The 13922-nt window shown below is 40.5% G+C and overlaps 1 protein-coding gene and 1 pseudogene across 3 annotated transcripts in view; one reads left to right on the forward strand and one right to left on the reverse strand.

Annotated features, from left to right (window-relative positions):
• KCNQ5 (potassium voltage-gated channel subfamily Q member 5) overlaps positions 1-13922 on the reverse strand; it is a 592119-nt gene that overhangs the window by 197178 nt on the left and 381019 nt on the right. The window lies entirely within an intron of this gene.
• On the forward strand, positions 9103-9759 carry LOC136389529 (GTP-binding nuclear protein Ran-like; annotated as a pseudogene).

Here is a 13922-nt window from a genome sequence, read left to right on the forward strand (position 1 = left end):
AGCTGTCTGCTGTGACTTAATTTTTTTCTGGTTTATCCCATCAAATAGCATTTTTGTGAAGATGAATTGCCGGCATTATAAACCCTGTGACATTTGCACCAATTTTTGAAGAGCTGTGGCTAATTAGACATACAAAATTGGAACTATTGCCTTTCTTCAGAATATCAACATAATCAATTTCCAGCTATTTTTGCTCCTTCTTTCTTGTGTGTGTATACTTAAAGTAACATAGGACAGCAGGACAGCCTGCCTCCCCACATAATCCTTGCAGGGGAAGGATGTATGACGTAAACTGAGTCGCAAATTGCTAAGAAAGGCATCAGTCAGAAGGGTTGCTGTTATAATTCTTTGTAATTTGGAAAGTGTTGCTAGTATAATACATGTTAAGGAAATGAAATTAAGATCTACGATGGCTCTGCAGTTAAATCAGAAAATGGAAATAAATATATAAAAGTTAATCATCTTTTGATTTTTGTTTCTTTAAAGAGCAAAAAGGGCCCTAAACACATGCTTACTAACCATTATCAATTTAGCTTACTATCACATTTATTCTTATTTTTTTAAGATGGTATCTTAAATATTAGTATATTGGAAGAGAATTTGAAAGAATAAGTGTTTTTGTCAAAGAAAATGATTGGACCTGGAGTTGACATATCAATACCCCCAGAATCATTTCTGCAGGGGAGCTGGTGGTGAGAGTATGAGGGAACTTTACTAAGTTGGGGTGCGTAGGGAGGGGTAACATGGAAGAGGGGAGCGGGGAGAGGAAGAGGAGACCAGAGCAAGGTGTGAAGGGTAAGAGTGATTGAGATGATTTGGAAAGCTGGTGTATCTGGCACCGGCCTTGTTGGCTGGAAGGCTTAGGGTGACACCAAAAAATGAATTCAGGAAATCCAGTACTTCCTGAGTGAGGCGATTCCTAAAAGTTTTCTACAAATTATATATGCTGTCAAGTTTTTCACACCTGCTAAAATGTAAATCGCCCTCTGTAAAATGTAAAATGAATTCATGTAACCACACTTACATGACTGTGCTCATTATCCCAAAAGTCCCTCAGAGGGAAAGGAATAGATTGAAACTATCCTATTTCAAATGACTGATTTACAATTTGCAATTTGTCACCAAAGAAAGATTATGTTTTGTTTTGTTTTTTAAAGTGAGAGAGAGACAGGAAAGGAGAGAGATGAAAAGCATCAACTCGAGGTGGTATCACTTTCAGGTGTTCATTGATTGTTTCTCATATGTGCCTTAACCGAGGGGCCCCAGCTGATCCAGAGACCCCTTTCTCAAGTCAGTGAGCTTGGGTGCAAACCAGTGACCATGGTATCAGTTCAATGATCCCATGCTCAATCTTGCAACCTTGCACTCAACCTGGTGAACGTGCACTCAAGCCGGATGAGTCCAAGCTCAAGCCAGCAACCTTGGGGTTTTGAACTTGGGAACACAGCATCCCAGGTCGATGCTCTATCCACTGTGTCACCACTGGTCAGGCCAGAAACAGGTTTTTATTACGTGTTGGGGCCACAGGTTGAGAGAATATGGTTTAGGGGAGAGAAATGTGTGCTTCTTGTTGGGGAGAAGAGCAGCACTGTAAAGTTGCGAAGAGAGGACATTCCAGGTCCCCCCACCGTTCAGTTTAGTAGTGGTCCTGTGCATCCTAGTTGCTAGGTGGAATGCTATGATGAGGACTTCTGTCCTCTGTAGTGATTTTTAGACACTTTCATTTAGGTTGGCTGCTATTATGGTCTGTAATGTCCATCTGATATGAGGGAGACACTCAAGTGACCCCTTCTGTGTTGATGTTTTATGTTCTTAAAGTCAGATCCTATATCAGGGTAACAGATAGCTCCGCCTGTCACAGAGGTGTCTCTCCATGGGACAGAACCATATGGAGCTCTCTCCCAAGGTCCTCAGGTTGGCAGTGCATGCAGGGGGGCTTCACTCACATTCTCTTCTTTCTTCCATTAGGAACAGAAAACAGGCTTGCTGGGTTCTTTATGGTTGTCTAACCTCCCTCACCCCGAGTCAAATTATACCTTAATTTGTTTGAGGTTTATATATGTGTGTGTCTGCATGCAGCCACGTGTTTATATAGCAGGGATTAGAACAAAACCTATGAATCATAAATTCAAGCTGGAAAAATTGGAAACAGTTTGCAGCACCTTGAACAGAACCCAGATATTCATTCTGCTATAATTTCACCAAATAATCACCAATGAACCAGTTCAACTTGGAATTGAAGCTGAAATCCTTGAAATCAGATAAAAATGGGAACACCAAAGAAGTCTCCAAAAGGTTGTACAAATAAATAAATAAATAAAACTGCCTTATGACCTAGCAATTCCTCTTCTGGGTATATATATCCAAAGGAACCAAAAACACTAAATTGAAAGAGTACAGCCACCCCTATCTTAAATGCAGCACTATTTAATACAATAGCCAAGCTATGGGAGCAACTCAAGTGCCCATCAGTAGAAGAGTGGATAGAAAAGCTGTGAGATCTATCTATCTATCTATCTATCTATCTATCTATCTATCTATCTATCTATCTATCTATAGATATATATATAGTCTACCAGAAAGTTCTGTCCGTTTCTATCACAACAAGTTTTGACACGTAAGCACATGTTTATTTGGCGCATGTGTGCCTCTCTATTTTTATCACTTAATGTATACATACTGACATAGCAAATTAACTAAAACAAAGTTGATTCACATTAGTCTTATGTGTGAAGCGATACTGTACCCATGGCTACTGATAACGTTCATTTACACCACTGTAATTTTTACAAATTTCAACAAGGAAGAAATGCTGCAGAAGCATGTCTGTCACATCCACCATATTCCCCGGACTTAGCACCCTCCGACTATCACTTGTTTTTGTCCTTACAAAATTTTTTGAAGGGCAAAAAATTCAAAAATGAAGAAGATATCAAACAAGCACTGGTTCAATTTTTTGCATCAAATGATAAAACATTTTTCAAAAATGGGATATACAAATTGCCCTCACACTGGCAAGAAATCATTAATAATAATGGCAATTATATTATTTAATAAAGTTTATTGACAGTAAGAAAAATTTGTATTTTGTTTTATTCCAAAAACGGAAAGAACTTTCTGGTAGACCAATATGTATGTGTATATATATATATATATATATATTTATTACTTGGCCATAAAAAAGAATGAAATCTTACCTTTTGTGACTACATGGATGGACCTAGAGAGTGTTTTTCTAAGTTAAATAGTCAGAGAAAGACAAATATCATATGTGGAATCCAAAAATAAAATAAATGAACACATAAAACAGTAATAGATTCATAAATTCAGAACAAACTGATGGTTGCCAGAGGGGAAGGGAATTGAGGGACTGGGTGAAAAAGGTAAAGGGATTGAGAAGTACAAATTTGTAGTTAAAAAATAGTAATGAGGATGTAAAATACAGCATAAGGAATATAGTCAATAATACTGTAACAACTATCTATAATGTGAGGTGGGAATTGAAAATATCAGGAGAACACTTTGTTGTAAAATATGATTGTCTAACCACTGTACTGTACCCCTGAAACTAAAGAAATAATATTAAATGTAAACTGTAATTAAAAAATAAAAAATAACTAAGATGTTATTAATACCTAAATAAATATATAAATAGTAAATACAAAAAATAAAATTAACACTGCTACCAGAAATAAAATTAGGCCATTCTAATGGTTTTATAGTAAGAGAATTGCAAGGTTAATGGGTTTTCATATTTATAAAAATTTATTTTTAAAAAATTATTTAAAAACATTTAAATAGCCCTAGTTGGTTAGCTCAATTAGAACATCGTCCGGAAATACCAAGGTTGCAGGTTCAATCCCTGGTCAGGGAGCATATAGGAAGTGACCAATGAATATACAACTAAGAGAAACAATAAATGAATGGTTCCCTTTCTCTCTCTCTCTTTTCCTTTCTTTGTCTCTCTAAAATTAATCAAAAAAATAAAAAAAATAGAGAACTAAGCTCACTTATTGTTAAAAATTTAAATAAAATTTCTTAAAGCAAACAAATAATATATTTCAATCAAGAGACATCCCTGGGCCTTAATAAATTGGTACAAGGTCCTGGCTGTTTAGGTCAATGGCAGAGCATTGGCCCGGTGTGTGAAAGTCCTGCATTCGATTCCCAGCCAAGGCACACAGGAGAAGCGCCCATCTGCTTCTCCACCCTTCCCCTTCTCCTTTCTCTCTATCTCTCTCTTCCCCTCCTGCAGCCAAGGCTCCATGGGACAAAGTTGGCCCAGGTGCTGGGGATGGCTCCATGGCCTCTGCATTAGGTGCTGGAATGGCTCCGGTTGCAGTGGAGCAATGCCTTTTGGTGGGCATGCTGGGTGGATCTTGTCCTGGTCGAGTGCATGCAGGAGTCTGTCCGTGTGTCCTGTCACCCCCTGCGCCCCTCTCCACACTTTTCACTTCAAGAAAAAAAAGAAGAAATTTGGTACACATCAACCAAGTTGACTATAAAGCAAATTTTCTGTCAAGGCTATTTCTGGTATGGGTTGAGATGGACACCTGTGACAAGACAAGGGTTAAGATAGTGTAATGGACTGAATGTTTGCTTCCTTCCAAAATCCATGTTGAAACTGTAATCCCTAATGCTATGGTGTTTGGAGGCGGAGCCTTTGGGAAGTAATCAGGTTTAGATGAGGTCACGAGGATGGGGCGCCATAATGAAGTTAGTGCCTATATAAGAAAAGGAAGAGAATCTATCATGTGCACACACACTCTCTCTCCACCATGTGGGAGCACAGTGGGAATACAGTCATCTTCAAGCTACGAAAAGGGCCCTCACTGGAGAACCAATCATCTGGCACATTTACCCTGAACTTCTTACCTCCAGGACTGTGAGAAATAAACATCTGTTGTTTAAACCACCCAGTCTGCAGTATTTTGTTATGACAGCCTAAGCTGACAAAGACGGATGGCGTCTGTGCTGCTGAGAGGCTGACAGTCAAGTCAGGACGGGGTGTGCTGTTGGAGAACTTTCAGAACTTTTTACTTTTCTCATTTGCGAGTTATGTCTCTACCCTTACAGCTGCTCTTGTTTGGACCAAAGAAATAGCTCCCATATTGAGAGAAACCTTGGCTTTAAGAAAATCTGTCTCTTTCTGCTTTCTTTGGGGTATTTACATTTTTTAGTAACACTAACTTCTCTGCAACACTTACTTCATTTGTAGGTGTTCTGCTTCTCATGAATTCACCTTACAAATGATTACTGAATACGATAACCATATAGAATATAAAGGTCAGCAAAGTGTCTACCGTCCATGAAGAGTTGATCGTGTATTTGGGGATGATAAGACACACACCTGGAAAATGATGTGAGATAAGTGCTGTCTGAGTAGTGTGTCCTTGAGAAACTCCTCTCCCATTGTTCTAAGTCCTCTACTCAAGCAAACCCTCAAGAAATATTAATGTTTACTTCACTTTAAAACCTCAGGTTCAAGCCCTGGCAGGTTGGCTCAGTGGTAGAACATCAGCTTTATCCGTGGAAGTCCCAGGTTTCATTTCTGGTCAAGGCACACAGGAGAAGCGACCATCTGCTTTTCTACTCCTCCACCTCCCTTTTTCTCTCTCTTTCTCTCCTGCGGCCATGGCTCGATTTGTTCAAGCACTTTGGCTCTGGGCTCTGAGGATGGCTCCATGGAGCCTTGCTTCAGGTGTTCAGTTGTAAGCATAGCTCCAGATGGGTAGAGCATTGGCCCCAGATGGGGTTTCTGGGTAGATCCTGGTTGGGATGCATGCAGGAGTCTATCTTTCTACCTCCCCTCCTCTCACTTGGAAAAAGAAGAAAAAAAAAAACCCACTTCAGGTTCAGCAAAACCAATTAGCATATTGCTTTACCATCCCATTAAGATCAAAATACTGAAAAAGAACTACTACTGGTAGAGAAATTGGAATGTTAATTTGCTTATGACTTTTTTTCTAACTGCCTATTCAGCATTATTGACACTAATTGCAATGAAGAGTGAATGGCTTCTCACTGCAAGCTGTCTTGGTGTCAGTGTGTGCTGATTTGGATAAACTGAGCTCTAGGACAGTACAGCAATTATGCAATTTTAGTCCCAAGATTCATAGCATTGGACAATTTTATTTTCATTTGGGGTCATCTGATAATATCTCTTCTCTTTTTACTATCTTCCTAGAATCAAAGGACTTCACCATTGCTTAAGAAAGTTTCTTAACACAGGCTGGCAAAGGAAAAAAACCAGTTTATTCCTTTTGTTTGAGCATGCTTTAAGCAGAATCTTCCATGTTTTGGTTTTAGGAGAAAACTTCAGGGTGAAGCCTATATGGCTTCTGAAGGCCAAGCAGAAGCAGAGAGCAGCTAGTGTTTTACTTGTTCAATAATGGGGGAGGCAGAGGTTATGTTGATGGAGCGGTGGAACCTTGAGAACTTCAACTGTTGAGCTGTCCTGTGGGTAAGGCTCTCCCCTTGTTGGTATAATATGAAAACATTGGGCATAACTTGAAAGAAATAAAAACCTTTGGAACCATGGCTTTCAGATGAAGAAAGACTATGGGCTTGGTTGTAATGGAGTCCAACAGAAATTAGATACTATTTTGCTTTCTTTCTATGCCCATAAACTATAGACCAGGGGTCCCCAAACTTTTTACACAGGGGGCCAGTTCACTGTCCCTCAGACCGTTGGAGGGCCAGACTATAAAAAAAACAACTATGAACAAATCCTTATGCACAGTGCACATATCTTATTTTAAAGTAAAAAAACAAAAACAAAAACAAAACGGGAACAAATACAATATTTAAAATAAAGAACAAGTAAATTCAAATCAACAAACTGACCAGTATTTCAATGGGAACTATGGGCCTGCTTTTGGCTAATGAGATAGTCAATGTCCGGTTCCATATTTGTCACTGCTAGCTGTAACAAGTGATATGATGTGCTTCCTGAGCTGTGATGCGTGTGTCCCACATCACCAGAAGTAGTACTGTACGTGAGTGATGCCGCGCTTTGCATCGCTGACCACCAATGAAAGAGGTGCCCCTTCCGGAAGTGCAGCGGGGGCTGGATAAGTGGCCTCAGCGGGCTGCATGCGGCTCGGCTCGTGGGCCGTAGTTTGGGGACCCCTGCTATAGACTGTCTTACAGTCTATAGGCATAGGCCTCCATAGGGAGATTTCCCATGCTTTCTTGGGTTATCCAACACACTTTCCTTCTAGACCTCCTGGCAGAACGGGGCCATTCTGATTAAAACACGTTGGCTTCCTCCTCTCCTAACTGTTCTCCCTTATAAGAATCAAAATGCATTTTTTAAAACCTAAGGTTGTACATTTTACCCATTGCTATAATATGTGTTATTGGCACTAATGAACTCTGTGGCCACAAGAGTGATATCCTTGTGTGAGCTCTGGAAGGTAGGAAAACACACACAACTCTGTGCATATTGAACACACACTAGCACACCTATTTGCATGTGCACTTGTGCACATACCTGTTTGTGAACTTGCACAAAAGTTTCCAGACCTGATGCTGGGACTCAGTCATCTAGTCTCAACAGAAAACATGGAGAGACAAAACTCTAAGAATGAAAATCTATAGGAGACCCTACTAACTGAATATGTTGCCACAGGTAGGAAGTGCAAATCAGCGCTCAGTGCAATCTCAGATAAACAGAAAATGTTAGCTATCTCCAAAGTGTGTAAAAACAATGACACTGTAACAATATTTCGTTAATAACACTTTCTAAATTGAAGGAAAATTTGAAGATTTTTACCTTCTTAAACATTTGGATCACAAAGAAAAATCAAATATATGCAAGATCATTTATTTTAATAGTTTCAATTTTATTAGCCAAGTGAATCTTCACATTGGATCTTTTATGAAATCTGTCAAGATTCTGGAATATATATTTATGTCTAATTGTTTCTAGTTATTCATTAAAATTATTCACAACTAGTCATGCATACTCTTAAATTGAGTAATATAAAATAAATCAAGCATACTCTTAAATTGAGTAAGACGAAGGGCCTGTTTATAGATAGCCTTGAACTAATTTAATGAGATTCTCTGCCTGTTGTTCATTTGAACCATTAAAAAAAAGATTAAGAAGGAATATATCTTCTATGCCCACTGGCTTAAGAAAAACTGAGATGAGGAAAAACAAGAAAACTTTGGGAAATTTTCAAGTGTTTTAGAACACCAATTTTAATGATCCTTAAGCATAAGACATAGCACATGGCAAATATTTATTGATTTGATTTAATGGTGAACTATTCTGATAGCTGAATCCAAAGAGTGCTTGGAACACCCCTTGTTTCTACCACAATCAAGTTCTCTGTTGTTTTATTCACCAAACCATCTTCTTATCCCAATTAGTTTCCCTGAAGTCTGTTGGAGAGAAAATGCCTTTAATTCAGACAGAGATGGCTCCTCTTGTACATAAGCCATCATTGTTATTTGCCCATAAAAAGTACTTGGAATGTTATATCTGCCAAACACCTGTGCTCACATCATCAGCATATCTTAATTAATACACTACTGCCTGCTTGTCACCCATTACGCACACCTGCCAAACAACTTCTGATCCATGAAAACCACTTAATGTTGGAGGGAACCGATCTGTTTCAGTAAGTCAAAACCCAGCTTTGTTCTCCTGCTCTTTTTTTGGTCGTGAAATTATTCCTACCTGGCAACACGAAACTTGATTCGGAGACCATGGCAGTAATATAATGACACATGAGAGGACAGATTCACTATTTTAACTAATAAAGCATCCTGTGCAGACTTAGTGCCAAAGCTATGGAAATGCAGATGTATACATGGACTCTACAGGACATTAACAAATGTAGGCTCTAAGTAAAAACAACTGTCCATTTAGAAGTAAGGCTCTGCCCCAAAAAACAATGCATAAGAGAAAGTACACTCCTTACTATTTCTGAGGCCACGTGGAATGACTCAATAGATGTGAAGTGATATAGCTGTGTCAAGTCGACCTGTTGCAGAATCCAAACAAATGAGTCCTGGGCAGAATTGCACTTCAGCCATCTCTCCAGCTCTCAGTCAGATGGGCCCGGAGATATTCCTGGAAGTAAGGTCGCCATGGCTGCCCAATGAGAACCCCAACTTTAGTTCAAACTTGGTTGGTGATGGTGGAACTGGGAAAACTACATTCGTGAAATGTCATCTGACTGGGGAATCTGAGTAAACGTCCGTAGCTGAGGACCCTGGGTGCTGAGGTCCACCACCTTGTGTTCCTTGTGTTCCACACCATCAGAGGGCCTAGGAAGTTCAGTGTGTGGGACGCAGCAGGCCAGGGAGGTTCAGTGGACTGAGAGACGGCTATTCTGTTCTAGCCTCAGTGCCATTCTACTGTTTGCTGTCACTTCGAGAGTTACTTACAAGAATGTGCCTAAGGGGCATAGAGATCTGATACAATTGTGTGAAAACATCCCCATTGTGTTTTGTGGTGACCAAGTGGATATTATGGACAGGAAGCTTAAGACCAAATCAATTGTCTTCTACCAGAAGAAGACTCTTCAGTACTACAACATTTCTGCCAAAAGTAAGCACAACTTTGAAAAGCCCTTCCCCTGACTTGCTAGAAAACTAATTGGAGACCCCACCTTAGAGTTTGTCACCACGCTCGCTCTCGCCCCACCTGAGGTTGTCATGGCCCCGGCTTTGGCAGCACAACATGAGCAGGACCTGGAGGTTGTTCAGACCACTGCTCTCCCAGATGAGGATGACGACCTGTGAGCAGGAGAAGCTGGGGCCCAGCATCAGGAGTCTCGTTTTAGAGGCAACTGTCCTGTGATGTCCGGGTCAGTGCGTCTGCCACTTTATTATCTAGCCAAGCAGAACCTGCGCTCCATCTTTGGGACATTTGAGGAGATGAATGAGCTTTGGAAGTTAAAGACTTCAGTTTTTGGATCTGCCTATTTAGCTGTTTTGGAATGCAGTGGTTTCCTAGTTGAGTTTCCAAATATAAGAGGGTTGAAGTTGCATCACAATATCCAGTGGTGCAACCTTGTTTGTTACTGTATTCTTTTTCTTTTTTCTTTTTTTGGTTTAGAATGAAGTTGCATTTCAAATATCTAAAAAAAAAAAAAAAAAGCCCCGGAGCAAGGTGTGCTGCAGGTAAGCTTACTCGGACTAAGTGGTGGTGGGAGGTGTTAAGCTGGAGGAAAAAGGAACGAGGAACCCATAGAAGTGAGTTCTCCTGATGAGGCAAGGAGGGCCCTGGGAAAGTTCCTTGGCTGAAAGGGAAACAGCTTTCTCCTCTTTTGTCTGCTCTGCCCGTTTTCATTCTTGGTTTTCATTCTAGGCCAGATCACGAAGCTTCTAAGGAAGAAACGCTGTCAGGTTCACCTCGAGGTGGCCTGACCGCACAGCTCCATCCATCACAGCCTCTCATCAGTGTGCCTGTGGGGCACTTCCCTGCTGTCCCCCACCTCCCAGACTCCCAGCCCCTCATCCTGACAAGCAAGGAAGAGAATTGTGTTAAGGCAAGCATTTTACAGCCCTGCCCCTCCCCATAATAAAGAGCAGGGGTCCCCAAACTTTTTATACAGGGGGCCAGTTCACTGTCCCTCAGACCGTTGGAGGGCCAGACTATAAAAAAACTATGAACAAATCCCTATGCACACTGCACATATCTTATTTTAAAGTAAAAAAACAAAATGAGAACAAATACAATATTTAAAATAAAGAACAAGTAAATTTAAATCAACAAACTGACCAGTATTTCAATGGGAACTATGCTCCTCTCACTGACCACCAATGAAAGAGGTGCCCCTTCTGGAAGTGCGGTGGGGGCCGGATAAATGGCCTCAGGGGGCTGCATGCGGCCCGCGGGCTGTAGTTTGGGGACCCCTGATAAAGAGTATCACTGAGGGTATAGTTTCAAAGACTAACTTTGTTATTAATTAATTTTTCCATTGACTTGAGAGAGAGAGAGAGAGAAAGAAGAAGGGGGAGGGAGGGAGGGGGAGAGAGGATCATTCACTTGTTTCATTTAGTTGTTCTGTGTAGTTGTGCACTGGTTGGGGATTGAACCCATAAACTAGACATGCTGGGGACGATGTTCTATCTACTTGGCCACCTGATCGAGGCCAAAGACTAGCTTTGTACATCCAAAATTGATACCTTATTACAGAGTATAAATTATTTATACTGCTGAAAGTTCCCATATTTACAACTTCTTCCATTATGTTTACTCTGCTTCTTTGCACAGTAAATGCAGGCTCAGTGACTTCTTCATGAGCACAAATACAATTCATTACTTCCATTCAGACTCCATTAATTCAGAATTCGGAATAATTTCACTAGAGTTTAGTAAGACTTATTTTGGTACCATTGATTAAAAGAAGATTTACTAGGTGAATTAAGAACAGAAATGAGAGGACAAGGGGGAAAGTTTAACCTATTTAAGATGAAAGAATTTTCAAGGTTTTTAATAGCACTTATTTGTATTTAAACAATTAATAGAATGATTATGACCAAGCCGTCTCATTGATTAAAGAAAACCCAGCAAGATCTTTATTTGGCAACAGTTTGTTATTAGAAATTCCCTAAGTATTGACTCAATGCAAAACTGGTAAGAAATATGCCTCCTCCCAAATTCTAATTACCCCCTTTCAATCATTCTAACTGTTTTCTAAACACTGAGATTATCATCCCAGAAAGCTATAGCTGGCTGCATAAATTAGTATGTAAATATGTGGCAGTCTGTCCCTAGGTAGCTCTAGGCCCCTGTGATGGCTAGAAGCAGCTCTCAGCCTAATAGAAGCATAAAAAGTAGATCCATAAAAAGGCTCTCTAGATCCAGTTTCCACAGTCCTGTCTCCTCCAGTATCTTGCTCTAAATTTGCATGTTCTGTTCTAATCTTTTTAGTCTCTATCTGGTGAACTGTCCCAGTAGATAGGCCTACTTGCCTCTCTCTCCCTGAAACCAGCCCCTGGAGACCTAAAAAACTGCAAATTTTTCTTCAAGGGAAGCAGAGGGCCAGCACAGTGACTTGATTAGGTCACTGGGGCCATTAATTTGGTTATACTAGAAAGTTTAAGACAAGTGACAAAAATGGAGACTCCACTATGTTTATTTTTTGTTTTGTGACAGAGACAGAGAGAGAAACAGAGAGAGAGAGACAGACAGGAAAGGAGAGAGATGAGAAGCATCAATTTTTCATTGTGGCACCTTAGTTGTTCATTGATTGCTTTCTCATATGTGCCTTGACCGGGGGCTACAGCACACCAAGTGACGCCTTGCTCAAACCAGCAACCTTGGGCTCAAACTAGATGAGCCCACACTCAAGCTCGTGACTTCGGGGTTTTGAACCTGGGTCCTCCATGTCTCAGTCCAACGCTCTATCCACTGCACCACCGCCTGGTTAGGCTCATTCATTCATTTAGCAAAGAGCAGGTTAGGAGCATGGAGGAACACTGCCATTTACTAGTTGTATGACTTTGGGCAATTTAACTTAATCTCACTGCACCTTAGTTTTCTTTTCTATAAAATGGGGATAACAACTCCTTTATAAGATTGGTACCACAGTTTAAATGATTTAATAATTATGGAGTGCTTAGAACAGTGCTTGATATATAGAAATCACTTCCCTATTTGCTACAAAGTAAATCCACTCATTCAATGTTTATTGAGTGCTTACTATGGGCCAGGTACTCCTGTAGGTGCTGGAGATACATCTCTGCCCTCTTGATGCTCCTAGTGAGGGAAACATATAATATATCTAATAGATAAGTACATTTTATGTAACAAAAGATAAGTGCTATATAGAGTGGTAAAGGAGGGTAAATATGCTGGAGACAGTTGGCAGGCCTCCAGCCTTAAACAGGAGAGTCAGGGTAGGCCTTTCTGAGGAGAATGGAAGCTATTAAGGGAGTGAGCCAAGCAGCTTCCTAATGAAAGAGGCTCTGAGGCAGAATTTGGTGCAAAAGCCCTGAGGTATGAAGGAAGAACATGGGGGTGGGCTGGCTAGCGTAGGTCAGGCAAGTGAAGAAGAGTAAGAGGCAAAGACAGACAGGAATGGAGAGTCTTTTAGAACACTGTAAGAACTTTGGCTTTTCTTTTTTTTTTTTTAAATTTTTATTTATTTATTTATTCATTTTAGAGACGAGAGAGAGAGACAGAGAGAGAGACAGAGAGGAGAGACAGAGAGAGAGAAGGGGGGGAGGAGCTGGAAGCATCAACTCCCATATGTGCCTTGACCAGGCAAGCCCAGGGTTTTTAACCGGCGACCTCAGCATTTCCAGGTCGACGCTTTATCCACTGCGCCACCACAGGTCAGGAACTTTGGCTTTTCTGCTGAGAAAAATGGGGAGTGGGCTTGAGTAAGACCAAGGCCTCAGGAAGAACCAGCTTCCATTCTCTGTTTCCTTATCATAGATGCTCTGGTCTCTCACCAGGTTTCGGTAAAGGTGGAGGATCTGTCTGAGCAGAACTGGGCACACACAGATGGTCCAGGAAGCAGGGCATGGGATGTATGTCTATGCTAGGCAAGAGAATGAGAATGAAAATCTAAGCTGAGAATAAGACTTTTTCTGACTTGGGCTGAAAGCAGAAGCTTGAAGATGTAAATATATTGCAACATATCCTAGTTTGATGCTTTTTTTTCACTAATTATTAAAACTTTCAGGTGGATTTTATTCTGCTCACTGCCATGTGCCAACCCACAGGTCCTCCCTCTTAGCTTTCAGTGTGGCCCGACCTGACAGGCTTCCAACCGCAGCTCTGAGGAGGTGAGAAACAGTGTTAGATTTGTGATCATTTGTTAGCAGTAAAGGAAAGAAAGATAGCAGCTACACAAAGAATGACCTTATATTTGGTTTTTATATCCTATTCAAGATAAATTTAAACAAAAAATTAAAAACAGTTAAAATGCTTTTATTTATAAGTTTGTAGA

The sequence above is a fragment of the Saccopteryx leptura genome, chromosome 1 (genome assembly GCF_036850995.1).
Source record: "Saccopteryx leptura isolate mSacLep1 chromosome 1, mSacLep1_pri_phased_curated, whole genome shotgun sequence".
Taxonomy (NCBI): Eukaryota; Metazoa; Chordata; class Mammalia; order Chiroptera; family Emballonuridae; genus Saccopteryx; species Saccopteryx leptura.